At 34.4% G+C, this 15443-nt stretch overlaps 1 long non-coding RNA gene across 1 annotated transcript; it reads right to left on the minus strand.

Moving 5' to 3' along the window:
• Nucleotides 1-12014: 12014 nt before the first annotated feature.
• On the minus strand, nt 12015-15181 carry LOC143560464 (uncharacterized). Its single transcript, XR_013140128.1, has 3 exons — nt 14668-15181; nt 12651-12693; nt 12015-12248 (listed from the first exon to the last, which is right to left on the minus strand). It is a non-coding gene; the product is annotated as an uncharacterized LOC143560464 (long non-coding RNA).
• Between the last annotated feature and the right edge of the window lie 262 nt (nt 15182-15443).

Consider the following 15443-nt stretch of genomic DNA (forward strand, 5'->3'; position numbering starts at 1 on the left):
CTATTATAAGCAAAATCAGCAGGCTACACCAAGGACCAAGAAGAATGGAAAAACCTTTTCTAAGAAGAAACTTGAATCAATTTTAACTTCACGTCCTTCCCAACAAGAGGCAAGTGCTGTCGTTGATGTTAGAATAAGGATGAGGCGTGTTTCGCCGGTGGGAACGGCGGGCATTTGGCAAAGGAGTGTCACTACCGTCCTATTAAAAGGCAAGCTCCTCAGCTGAAAAGTAACAAGTTTCAACCGAATCCAGTGGTTAAACAAAAGGCCTATTTTACAAAACCATGAGTATCTGTACAACGGGTCACAGATACTCAAGGATTTAAATTTAATATGACAGGTTTTCACTCAAATGATTTTAAAACTGTTAAAAGAAAAATAAATTTTCATAAATCAAAGAGTGTTGAAAGTTCTAAGAATTCGAATTCAAATTGTTCCACACCAAAGTCTATTCTTTCCAATTTCATTAAACCAAAACAGACTTGGAAACTTAAAACTCAGCAAATAGAACCTGTAATACCACATGTTTCTGTTAAAGATGGGAAAAATATGAGTTGGCAAGAGGTCACATATGTTGATGCTCAATGGAACCCCAAGACATTTATGACTTGGGTTCCTATGTCTAATTGATCCTGTTATGCATGTAGGTATAACCTCAAATTCAATGTTTATTAAATGGGTTATTCCAGGCACATGGCAGGGAAAATATCCATTATCTTAAGTCTTTAAACCATAAAATGGATTATTTGTTGCCTGGACGGGATTTTAGGGTGATAGAACGTTTTTAATTAGCTCACTAAGTGTGTAGGAACAAATCAGGGAATTCTTTGCATATTAAAAGTTTGTTCCAGACATTCAACTCGCAAGGATGCAGAATCTCAAAGACCAAGGTTATTCTTAGGGGGGAGATTCACACAAATGGGATAATGTTGTCTTGAAGATAAAAGGTAACCATATCACTTTGGTACGAAAGATTGATTAGTCAAAAATATTTTAAAATTATAAACTTTTATTTGTACATAAATTTATCTTGTTTTAATTGCTTTCAGTTTATGCACAACTTTAGGGTGAGATTAAAATTCTAATAATCATAAATTTTAAAAATACAAAAATATGTTCACGTATAGTTTTCAAGTATAGTTTGTTTTGCATTTTCAAAATGAGAAAATGCCTTGAACGTACATAGAAATGATAGTACATAAGTTGGCTGACTATTACATTTCTTCATATATTATATTAAATGTTACGTTTTGACGATTTGAGTCTTTTTTATGTTAAATTTGTGCATAAAACATTGCACAAATTTAAAAGGGGGGGGGGGAATTTAAAAAATAAATCAAAAAGAGTGTGCGTGTGCTCTTATAAAATTAAAAAACTTATTAAAAATTTAAAAATATTTTTGCTCTCTTGCGCTTAAAATTTGTCGGTTACTTAAGTTTGAGAGACATATACTTGTATATGTTTGGTCTTGTTATCTACTTATCGGCATACATGATAGCCATTCACCTGAAGATTGAAAGTGACTGGGGCGAATGTTGTGTTTTTGTTTTGTTTAATTCTTTCGCTTAAAATATGTCGGTTACTTGAGTTCGAGGAACATGTAACTTTATATGTTTGGTCCTGTTATCTACCTGTAGACATACGGGATAGCCATTTACCTGAAAACTGAAAGTGACTGTGGCGACTGAATCTAAAATGTCTTCTATAACACATTCTGAGAAGTGATATGATTATTCAGTTAAGAGTTCTTTAGAAGATCAAAACATTTTCAAATGAAAATTGATCCAACCTTTGGAAAATGATTGCAAAATTGTTTATGTGTGCCTAACGTGTGAAGTTACTAGGCTAAAAATGCTTTGAACAAACATTGATTTGTATTGTAGCTTTCCATGATGCGTAAAAGTTGAAGTGATATAAACTAAATATGCTAAATTTACTGTGGAGAGTCACTTTGAATATGTGTGCATGTCTCCAGATACATCTCTCCGAATAATAGGCAGAAAAACAATATTTACCGAGTCATACACGAGCCCGTTAGTGTCTTGATCACCAAAAATATTATGTTTCTAAGTTATATACATATATATTGTGTTATTAAAAATTCGCATTTCCAAAGCTTAAAGGGTCACACTAGAAATACAAGGGCGGGGCATTCAAATAAGTCTTAAACATCCTGAATGTATGGCTTGTAAGTCCGGATGGCGTGTAAGTCCAACGTTCAACCTTATAGCTTAAAATTTTTGTTTGTATAGGAAAAATCTTTCGATCAAGCAATAGGGGGTTGGAGTCAAATTAGGGTGATCTGGGGAAAGCCAAATACGCTTTGAGAAGAGATAGGAGACATCAAGGGTCCATAAGTGATGCCCATCTAAGATTTATGCCCAGTTGAACCTATTTCATATCACTGATTAAATGAAAATCATGCTAAGTATCTTATTACCTGCTATCAACATGTCTCTCTATGTCATAATAATGCTAAAAATGAATCATTGTGAAAGCATCTTAATCAATATGATTCCATGTTCGGTTCTTTTCATAATAGTTTGCTCGCTTATCGAAACTGAAATTTGATCCCAAAATTTGATAAAATTACAAGAAGGCCGGGTGGTTAAATTACTTTGTTTTGATTTATTTTTGTCTTTATTTTATTACTCTTGTCGAAATAAATGCGTTATGAAATCGTTTTAAACTTGGATCAGGCTTTTGTTCTCAGCCCATGAAATCTAATATCAGTTATGTGTGTTATAGTTGGTTTAGCTGGTATGATCCCATTTCAAATCTATTCAAGAAAATCATAAAAATCAGAAAATAAAAAAAAATTAAAAAATATGTCTGTTTTATTTTGTTTTATTGTTTTCAAAATATTTTGGTTGACCTTTATTTCGAAGTTGATTGTTTTTTCAAAACTGATTTCTTGCAACAGAAGCATATGAAGTATCTGAGATTCAAATTAGATAATGATGTCAATAAGGGGGAGATGGTAGAGTATTGGATGTAGATGCTGAAGCTGCTGATCATGTTCAAGTAAAGATTCTAAAGGTTTTGAAAGCATCAGTCTAAGGGGGAGATTTTTGGGTCATAAATTGGTTAGACTAACACATATCAAAAGGCCACGACATGATCAAGATTAAAGTGAAATAAACGAAGACGAGTTGAAGAATGGCATTATGGTTGTGATGGTGTAATACTTTCGGTTTGTCTAGTAACACCGAAATCCCTATGGATTTTGGTTAGGCTAGTATAGTCTTAGTTGGGCTTGGCCTTTGGGCCTTTTTAATGGTAACCCTATATATAGTTAATGTTTAGTCATTAGTTAGGGTTAGCAGTTGTTGAGCACTCAAAAACACACAACCACCATCAAATTAGAGAGTGCTGAGAAGGTTATAGGTTTATGTATCTGACGATTTATTTATAATATAATCGTATGCATTGAAACCGTATCATCTAATCTCGTTATTGTTATTTGTAATATTGTTCTTGAATCGTCGCGATATTTGGATTCCGCACAAATATCGTGCTCGAGTTGATATCATACTGTATAGATCCTCTCACGGGACTTATATTAGGTTGCTGAAGCAAAAAATGCATAACACGTTGAACTCTGTAGAAATATTTCACAGCCTCGGGGCTAAGAAACCAAATGCATCAAAAGAGGAAAGAATAAATGCCACGCCCTCAATTTTCGACTAGCTTACCGCAAGCACATGACATACCGGTATAAAGCCATGTGTTATACCGACCAACCATTTAAAAATGAAAGTTATCATTTAATATTTCTTATCCTTAATGAGAAAACATAGTTACAACACAATTTACGTTTGCATAAGCGTAAAAGAAGTATAACATATTAACCCATATGGCGCAACTAGGCGCCCATACATAACATTTCATAAAAAAATCCTAATTATCCTTTACTGCTTGATGAAATTCATGCATCCTGAATCAACCTAAAACATGATGTGCATTAGTGATCTGAAAAAGACATGCTAAAAGGGTAAACACAACGGTTGGTGAGTTTACAGGTTTGTATCTAAACACAAGTTATTTTAATATGCAGATGATGTAAATAGAGTTTTTATCACTGGTTAATTACTCTAGTATTCATGATACAATAGTGTTGGGGTTCATTGCAACATAAGATGGCATGCTGGTCCACCAAGTCTTTACCCTAACTTGGCAATGTTCAGGTCAATGTTACATCCGTTCGACCTGGAGTCGAATTATAACGACTAACACGGGTGGGGTTTTTCTAGCCTAGTAGTACTACTTCGTATTAACTTGCGAGTTAACCTTAGTTCACCGTCCAATGTGTATGAGGACTTTCAGTTGGTAAATTCACTACGCATACATTCGATAAAATAATCATACAAGTTCCAAAAAGATTTGTGCATGCTTTCTCCGACCCCTCCCCCGCCATAAAAGGAGTGAGTAAAAGAGAGGGGCTGTGAAAACTCACCTCGAGTGCGTGCTAACAAGCAAAGTCAATAGATAAAGCAAAAGATCTCGTACAAATGTTCTAAAGTATAAAAGTACATAAGTAAATGTATGAGGGTTCCTAGGACCCATAGTATCCGAATAATCCCAATGTTTATTTGTTTTTGACCAAAGTTTAACTTTTGTAGGCTTTGACCAAAGTTTGACAAAGTTGACCTGAAGGCACGTTGATGATTTATAACTAAGTATGTTAGCTTATAATCGCTAAGTATCCTTTCTATATATGTGTTTATCAATAAATCATAGCATGTACACCAAACCATTTTTCATGCACCAATTATAACACAACCAAATGTTCAGCACAAGTCAGTATTAGTCAAAATAACTCCTAAGTTACAAACCATGTTGCTATCATCAATCAAGTCAAATAGTGAGAAAATAACCACACATCTCGTCAAATCGCATACCAACCGATTCTGAATTTACACGGACGACTTTAACCTTTCAAAAAGTATTTTTCTAACCCTTCAAAATATAGAGTTAAATTCTAAAATATTTACCGCAATGAACTACATGGCTTAGGTTTATGAAAATATTTTTGTTATAATTTTCCAATACACACGAAAATCTTAAAAATTTATCTAATACAACAAGGTACATGCAGCTATTTCAATGTGCCACATAAAGTTTTGATTTGGTTAAAATCTCATACCAAACTAAATCATGCAAGACCAGTTGGGGTAGATCCAAACTCAATTTATGATCTTCTGGAAATGGAACTAACCCCATTGACATTTTTGTCAAACTCAAGATACGTGGTTGGAAATATAGACTAGAATTTAAGTTCCCGAAACATCCTAGACATGTTAACTTGTAAAATCATAAAAACTATTAAGCCTAAGTCCAAATTGCAATTATTAGGTTTTTGAAAACTAGATTCAACGTACTATATCATAAAATCAATAATCGACCAAAATATTAAGTTAAACATCAATTTACAACCATGCAAAAAAGCAACAACAAATTTGTTACTAAACTGATTACATCAAGAACTCATGTATTTCATGTTTACGAAATACTCGTGGTGATAATTCATCAAATATAATCCACACATCATCATAAACATAATATATATTATCTTCATCACTGAAGGCTTGTTTGATCATCTAGGGTTTTTACACCACTTTCAATTTAACCACAAACCTTGTCATCCACATGATCAATTCTCATTATTATTTTAGTGTGACTGATTTTACCAATGATTAAGATACTAGGTTTTCATAAACGTAATTAAAAAATTATAATATTATATTTACTTGTTATATGAAATGAAAATCAATCAACAATCCCATGGCACCTTGATCCAAATCCACCAACAATATGAATGTATGTGTAAATGTATGATACTTGGGAGAAAACAAAAAGGATATGTGTGTGTGATGTGATTTACGGGCCGAGAGAGGGGAAGAGAGAAGGATTTACAACTCAAAAGTCTTATAACTCTTATCAACGTAGCTCAAATCATAATATGCCATAATTGCCTTTCATAAATGTTATGTTAAATTAATTTTATTTCATTATCCGTAAACAACTTATGTTAGCTTTATTTTAATATAGATAATTGACGTGTACATCTTTTCTAATATATTTTCACTAGCATAATATATAACATAATAAGTATATAATACACATAACATATAGCATGTAACATATGTAATATATAACACTTTAATTACATGCAGCATGTGTAACAAAGTTCATATCTAAGCATATACCACTTATAGATTTAAATCAGTGATGGAACCAAAAATATTCAAATGGAGGGTCCAAACCAAATTTGCTTTATATATATATGTAACCGACTAAATGTGTGTCGACTATGCGATTTTGCCAATCAAAATGAGTTGCGGCGTAACTTGTTGTCTGCTTACAAGCCTCTTTATTGTACATTTAATCCTTTTTTTTTCCTTTTAATATATAATGAATGGCAATCTTTGAATAATCGAAACTTGTTGGCTAATATCAGTTAAAGAATTTGATAAATAAAATTATAAAATTTATAATGTTTAAAAAAAAAGTCAATACAGTAAAAAAATGTTATTAAGATTTAAAGAAAAGGACTAAACAGCGGTATTTGTCCCCATAGTTTGTCTAAACATGTAGTTTTAGTCTAATAGTTTCAAATATGTGATTTTCGTCCCTGTGATTTCATTCCACTTGCAATTAAACCCGACTACACTAACCCAGCTAAGTCTTGTCGTTAAACCCATCAGCATGCCCCTCACGTGAGAGACAGTTTTGTCTTTTTTCTTCTCAAATAATCCACAGTCCTAATTTGCATGCCCCTTACATGAGGGGTTGAGGGGTATTTGAAAAAAAGGATAAAAGTGCCCATAACGTGGGGGCACGATGATGAGTTTAATGACCAAACTTAGCTGGGTTAGTAGGCCGGGTTTAATTGCAAGTGAAATGAAACCACAGAGATGAAAATCACAAATTTAAAACTATTGAACTAAAACCGCAGATTTATACAAATTACAGGGACGGAAACCGCAGTTTACTAAAAAAACAAGTCAAAAACCTTATTATAAATCTAATAATGAACTAAATAGAAGAAAAATATTGATTAAACATAAAACAAAACAAGAAGAAACTATCAACTTTTTTATTAAGTTAAATAAACTAAGAAAGAAATAACTTGTTAGTTTCAAAGTACTTAAAGTTTGACAATAAAAATAAATTAAATTTACGTATATGTGGTAAAATGGAGATTTCCGTTTTTGTTTTTATTTTTATTTAGAATTACTAAAAGAATTGGAAAAACTTGGGCCATGTGTTGATTTAAAAAAAGGCCCAGCTCCCTTAGCTTAATCATCAGGTCATCTTCTCCATTTTTAGTGCAAACTGTTACCACCAGCACGCAGGTGGAGCAGGTGATAGGAAAAAATTGGTTGTGTTTTCCACTCTTTCTTTCTCATCTCAAGTGTTCTGTCTCTGCTGACAATAACTTGAGAGGGTCAAAGTAAATAAAGGCGACGAAGTTATCAAAAGAAATTTGTCTCGTCGGAGGGTCAAATCTTGATCCCCTCTGATTCTGCCCCTGATTTAAATGTATTTCACTTTTATCATTTGTGACTTATTATTCATGTTAGTCCACCAACGCACGTGGACTTTGGACAAACTCATGTGTATATGCTCACGTGACATGCATGTGCGTGTTCTAACGGAGTTAACGAAGAAAACAGAGTTAGCCTAATAGTGCCGGGTGTCACAATAAATACATGTTAATTCTGTAAACAAACTTTGTCGTATTTCAGAAATTTGCCTATTCTGTTTTCAACACCGCTTTTGGCCTACAACAAACTCATTGTTCATGAGCCAACAAGAGGGATGCTCCTGTGAGGTTCACACAAGCGTGTTTCCCATCTAAGTCCCAAAATACAAGCATATCAACGGCCATAGTAGACCTCCCTTCAAGCGGGTCCGTTAGAGGGCCTCCTTTTTACTGCCCATATAGGAAAATCACATAGAATGTCTCTAACCAAAATCGTGCATGTATTTCAACCTAGGTAACTCCTTGGAATCGACTGCCTTCTACTTTGTAACCTGTTCACAACCTTTGACATTGGATCGAAATTTCCCAAAATGGCCCGAAACAACATTATAAAAAAATAAACCGTTTATCTTTTACCAAAATGCCCTTGTAGTCAAAACAAAATTGCTGTGAAACTTTTGACTTTACCTTGTTACCATTGAAATACAATCTAATTTTCTACTTCTGATCAAAATTCATCTTCAAAAAAAATTGACCTTTAAAAATGATTCAAATAAATACCAGGCCCTTGCAGCTGACTTTATTAAACCAAAATGCAGCCCCAAATCCGAGAGTGAATTTAATTCCTTGTATTTAGATTATGCTCCAGTCTTGAGAATACTGCATAGGACAATCTTAATAATACCTTGCAATTTACAAGAACCTGCAATCCAGCTAGCAATCAAATAATACCACTTAACTGTTTCCAAAAATGTCGTTTTATGCTAAAACCTGTACATGCAATTTGACCCGTACGCTTCTTTCACTCGTAACTGTTTCCAAAAATACCCTTTTATGCTAATACTTAGATTAAGACGCAAAGTTACCAAATCTGCCCTTTATTTTTAACTTGGCCAGTTTACAAAGAAACTTGAGATTTAGTATACCAGAAACACCCTGAATCAAATTTGTTGACTGGCATGACATTTTGACCCGAAACCGCCCAAAGTAAATCCAAGACCTGTATACCCAAGGAACCTGTATCAACAGCAAACTAAACCCCTAATGATATGATGCATTACTCAAAGATAAAATTTGCAACAACCTTGAATAGTTCCAATTCTACCATTGCAATCAGAATTTGCAAACTGCAGTTGATCGAAGTGTTTAATAAATCTGCCATTTTTACATAAATTTTGAGTCTTTTTTTTGCCTCAATACACCAATTTTTAATTAATTGTTGTATCATCAGTTATTGAATTTTAATCTCTGATTATATCCTATCGATGTACCGTAGCAGTAAAGCCTTTATTTTGAATTATGAGTTGACAAGTGACATCAATTTCAATTGCTGAATGATATCCAAAAGTGGAGCATTTGTTTCCTGGGTGAGAGTTGAGGATGAAGAACATTTTTAATTAGCACATTTTAAGTGTGCAGGAGTAACCAACAGCAATCACTATCAGACTATGTTTTTGCTTTCATACTATGTCCTGGCTTTTACGAAAACAAACTCCAAGTTTTTACTTTCTCCAAAGCAAACTCCAAGTTTTTACTTTTTAAGAACTTTTCACTTTTTGATTTGATTCCCGAGCCTTATGATTAATCCTTAAAATTTAAGTAAAGACGGAAGCGAAGTTTCAATCTTCTTTGATATAACGTGAAACACTGAAACGCCAAAAATCATCCAACAAAACGAAATATGCAAATGCTCATATGACAAAAATTAACGAAGGAGAACATAAAGCGAGAAATACCTTAGTATTGTAAATGACACAGGAGTTACAATTTTTATAGCAGATACTGTATTGGATGAACTTAAATTCTGTTTAAAAAAAGAAAGGAACTTTAATTCTCAATTAAGCTATTCTTAGGGCCTTTATCAGTCACACACGTAGTGACAATTATTTCACCGTATGCTTTATGTACTTACGAAATACTAATTAGCGGTATAGAGAGTTGATTGCGTGTATGAATCAAAAGCACAGAGCAGGAAACCATATCTAGTTTTAGCACAAGAAAGAATGTAGTATTTGGTTTCTTGGTCTTCCCTCGAGTATCCGGGTCGCATAAATGAAGGGGATACACCCAGCTACCATAACTTTGCAATGTTTTAGCCAGAGAACTATAATGAATTGATACATATATAAGGGATCATTTGATCTAATATCGTCAACCATATCAAATATATACGGAGTATATCGCAGAGAAGAAATTCTTGTTCTCTGAGCAAACACTTTCTATTTTTTCCGATTATTGATTTCATTGGACACCAAATACATAAGTCTGAAAGTAAATTCCATACAGTGATTAAAAAAGCTGTCAAGTCATATAAGATTCTACGAAACCTGCATTTTTCTGTTATACACAACTATGCCTTTGTTCAAATAAAATTGTACTTGGATTAACTTAAAATTATCAAAACTGTGTTAAACACCAACATGATTTCGGTGTTTCACATAAACATTTACAAACAATCCTTAAACAACATGATTTTGATGTTTTAACCTCTCCAAATGAACTTTTTAGCGTATTCTGTCTCCAACCCTGAGGAATTTCTGTTTATTAAACATCCAAAACTCGCATTCTCTTTTGCTTATTCTAGACTAAACCAGAACCGATTTCAGGTGGCACATGTCCACCAAGGTCACACAAGCCTTTACCCTTTGCTTGTTCTTCAGTTGCAAGCATAGACAACGTGTCTGGCTGCACTCCCCCATTACTCCATTAGACATATGAAGTAACGCCTCCAACCCACAGCCATGAACTCGTTATCAGATGGAGGAGAACTTTCAGTAGTTTAGTTTGCCATAAGCGGTCTAGGTGATATTGTATGGAAAAATCTTTTTACATACAAAACCAACAATCAGAAAAACAAATCACATCCTGGTGGTCCTTTAATTTAGTTGTGATCAAGGAGAGTAGATAATATATGTATAATGAGTTCCTCACGGGTTCTGGAGGTGTTCTCTTCATCCAAAGAGGAGAGAGCAAGTGCAGTCTGAGTTTTTCTTAAGAAATGTTTGTACTACGCACGGATATATTGTCATACGCTGACCGACAACCCTTCTGTTTCTGTTAAGTGTGGTCAAAGTAATATTGCCAGAATTCTATTAAGTGTGGTCAAAGTGATATTGCCAAAATTGTAATTAGTTTCGGTACTGAAATCACTTGTCGGCGAGATTCTTTTGACAAAGACATCTTCTTTTTGCCATTTAATTTTCTAATCAATGCCTTAATAGTATCTGAAAATTCTCCCTCCTCATCAATTGTACCGATAACATCATCATTTGAACCACCAAGTTCTTTGTATATATCAGACAACATTCAGGTTTTCGGGGATTTCAGTCTAATCGTCTGAATTGAGAGGAATGATACCACCTTCGGTATTAAGCAGACATCCTCCATAATCTATTTCGGCTTGACGATTCGATTCCTTTGAACCACTCCACTGGATCTAATCAATTGTGTGTATAAGAATTCCGAGACCACCAATTCCAACAAAAAGAGAAAAGATAATCACCATGCGATCATGAATGGGATCGTCATGGCTTAGGTTTGTGAAGTGGTGATGAAGATCGGAAATAGGAATGTAGATGGTGATGGCAGGTTTGGTGTTGAGGGTACGAATTGAAGGTGTGACGGCTTAACCTAACTACGTGACGCTTATATAGCAAACTTTCTACTTTATTTTTAATTTCTTTTCTCTTTCCATATCAGATACAATCATGTGAAGATATATATAATGCATCAAAGATGGGTAAATTAAGACACTAATTTTTAAGGGAATTACAATTATTTAAACACAAGGTACAACCTAAAATGAGGGCAAAGTGGTAATTGTAATATTAAATCTTACGGATTTCCAATTCTATTCAAAATACTTACAACATTTCTCCCTCAACTTTAATAAACTTTTGTAAATATAAAGAACTAGTTTTTAGCCCCGTCGCGTTGCGGCGGGGTTGTTAACCTTTGTACACGTGCCAGGTGTTTTTAAAGAAGTAATTATGTTAACTTTATTATTTGTCTAGCTGAAACGTAAGTTGACTTTGTCGCAAACTAATGTCATGTGTTTAAAACTTTAGATCAATTTTCTGTAATCCAAGAATACTTTACAAAGTCAACATTTAAGAGCACTTTGTAAAATGTGTAGTGTGCATGCTCCTTTTTGTTTGGTGAACACTCTCAGTATAAAGTTTATTAATAGATGAGCATTAAAGTAATTTAGGATAATACACCAGTTTGCCGGCCCATTTTTAGCAAAACTATATGCGAACACTTATTAAAATGCCATTTCCATTACATGAGCACATTGTATCCACACTAATAAGCACCATCATCCATGCCCTAACAATAACAAACACATAAATTGAAAGCAAAACTGATACATACATTGATACATAATTGGTTTTGCAGTATCTTCAGCACGCTTAATTATACTCTCCCTTGAGATGTATTTGATCTTCTAATGTAATGGCTACTATGCAACCGGTTTCAAGCTCTAGCGAAACCTCTTGTGTTAGCTTCGCCAAATGCAACCATTCTTGCTCTTGAAAGCCTTTAATAATATGATTATTAATCATTTCTCTATAGGGCTATGTCATTAACAATCGCATTTGGAGCGAAGTCTCCGAGAACATTCATTCAAATATAAAAAAAGAAATTAAATAAAAAATGTTCATATGGTGTATCATGTGTGATTATTAATATATACAAATAAACCAAAAGGTTCTGCCACATCTGCATATGGATGCAGAGACAAAAACTAATTTTCCAAACAAATGAAAGAAAATTAAAATAAGTATAAAAATTAATATGCATTGATCCCCCCATTTTTAAGCTATTTTTCCTGACTTGAGCTGATGATAATATTATGTTTGTTTGTTAATAAAGTAGAGCATAAACAGCATCGTAAAAGCATAATAATAATAATAATAATAATAATAATAATATAACTTACCAATAAATTGTGTCGGAGAGACTCCTATATCATCTATGTTAACCTGCATTACATTAATTTGTGAATGATAATAATAAGTTTAATAAAGTAGAATACCTGCATTACATTAATTTGTGGAATAATAATAATAATAATAATAATAATAATAAATTTAAGGATATGTTTGGTTGAAATGAATGGAATGTGGAATGGAATGAGAGAATGAATGAAATAGACAAAGAAATGAAACGGATCATTACCATTTCTTTGTCTTGTTTGGTTAACATATGGGAATGAAATGAATAATTAATTTATGTTGTTTGGTATCCAAAATTTTTTTAGGAATGAAATAAAAATAATAAAAATATTCCTATCCCAAAATATATATATTTTTACAAAAAAAAAAAAAAAAAAAAAAAAAAAAACTGAAATGGTGACGGTGGTGGTAGCTCTGGAGATGAAAATGGTGGTGGCGGTGGCGACGGTGGTGGTGGTGGCGGTCAGGCCACGGGGGTGGTGGTTGTGGTGGTGGTGGTCAAGCGATGGTAGCATTAGTAGTGATGGCGGTGGTAGGGTGGTGATGACAGTGGTGGTGGCCAGACAGTGATAGTGATGGTGGCGTTTATGGTCGGGTGGCGACGATGACAATGGTTTCCGTGGTTATGGCGACGATGGTGGCGGTGGTAGATTTGGTGGTAAGGTGGTGGTGGTGGAGGTGGTGATGGCGACGGTGGTGGTGGCGGCGACGGTGGTGGCGACGGAGGTGGTAGTGGTGACGGTGGCGGTGGTGGTCAGATGATGGTGGTGGCTATGGTGGTGGTGGTGGCGGTGGTTGTTAGATGATGGTGTTGTTAAGAAAGTAGGTTGAAGGAGGAATGAAATGAAAAAAAAGAAGGGGGGTGGGAAGGAATGGTTTTGATGGAATGGGATTCCATGTGTAATGATGATTCCATTCCATTGTGCAACCAAACACCTCGTATTTCATTCCCACGTAATGAATCATTCCATTCCGCCTGTCATTACTGCATAACAAACGCTACCTAAATTGTATATCTATTTTTCAAAAGATATACAATTTGTGAAATGCAATAATGCTGATAACTAATAGATATTAAAAGACCATTTAAGGTCCAGACCCGTTTGAGCATCATAGCAACATGGTTACCCAAACATGGCTGCAAGATAGGTTGCAAATGGAGTACTCAAATACTCAATTACAGTCACACGTATATGCCAAGCCAAGTTTAAACCCAATTGCTAGTCAAACAACGTGTATTCATCACAACCTAAAGTTTATTTGTGAAAACCTGAAACAATGACCAGAAAGTAACCTATCTGCACGTAACAAACGGCAGTGGAAGGACACGCGTAGCCGTACGTGGCAACATTAACACGCTATAAGTACTTTTAAAACAGCACATAAAAAACTGCAGGCGTAGCACAGTACCGGATTGAGAGTGACCACTAACTTGCTAATTAATATATAAATGGGCTTACAACACCAGCAACATACTGCCGGATGACAGCACACGTCAATACAGGTAGAATGTGAAGACATGCATAAAAACTGGTCGAGGCAGAACAATACCATTTTGTTAGGGACTAAGCACTTGCTAATTAATATATAATGATAGTGATTAGAATATCGTTTTAAGGCTCATAACCGTATAACCATCTGAGCAACACGGTTACACAAACATGGCTGCAAGATAGGTTGCAAATGGAGTACCCAATTGTCATCCTACGTATATGCCAAGCTAAGCTTAAACACGATTGTTACTCATATGGCATATAACATGTATTCATCACAGCCTAAAGTTTTAAGTGAAAATACATCAAACATATGTAACCTCCAAAGTCACTTATCTAACGAATTAATAGCCATAGTGTTAGTTTCCTCGAAATATCGGTTGCAAAAAGATGTACCAATAGCCATCCTATGAAAGTAATTTATGAAAACAACACCATAGAGAATAAAAATTAATTTCTCATTCAAGAAACACTGAATCAAAGTTGAACAATAATATAAAAAACGAACCTGTTACCTGAATTGTTGAATCACAATGGTTAGATTCGATGAACGTGAAGGTGTCAATCGATCCACTATCAACTACTTTGCCAAAAGATGAAAGTAACAAAGCCTCAGAAACCCTAGCGATGATGGCAGACTTCCCCACACCCGAACGGTGCGAAATGCGGCTCAGATTTGGAGTAAACACTACGTTCAGTACAGGCGAAACATGAAAAAGTAATACACTTAAACAATTGTAGAGTAAACCTTCACATATGAAATAAATGAAAATCAGTCAACGAATATAACCTTCAAACATAATTAACAGTTAACACTAATTGTACGAAATCAGTGACGTAATTAAACCATTAAAGGTCTCCCGAATTCGATTAAAGCAAATAATCAAACGAATAAGACCAATTGTTCGATAACAAAAACAACATCCAAATAAACAACCTAATCGTAAATTGCAGCTAAACAGTAACAACTATGAATCGAATTAAGCAAACACATACAACAATAAAGGAACGTAAATAAAAATAATTATAATTATCTACTTACATCAATGAGCGATGACTGCAATGAAAAACTCAAAAACCCCAATTGAACATCAAAATACCCCAATACACAGACGTAGTGGGCCTGCAATATCAGCAAGATACGACCAAACGACAACACGCGTCCATCCAGGTGGCATGTGAAAGAAAAACTAAAGACGGGGAGAGGATGGATCGAACACGGGCATGCAACAAACAGATAAGGAAGGTAAGGACTTGAGATGGTGTACAACATAGGAAGCAAAG

The sequence above is a fragment of the Bidens hawaiensis genome, unplaced genomic scaffold, assembly GCF_021521415.1.
Source record: "Bidens hawaiensis isolate Kalapana, Puna unplaced genomic scaffold, B.hawaiensis_p1.1 tig00020336_1, whole genome shotgun sequence".
In the NCBI taxonomy this organism is placed as follows: Eukaryota; Viridiplantae; Streptophyta; class Magnoliopsida; order Asterales; family Asteraceae; genus Bidens; species Bidens hawaiensis.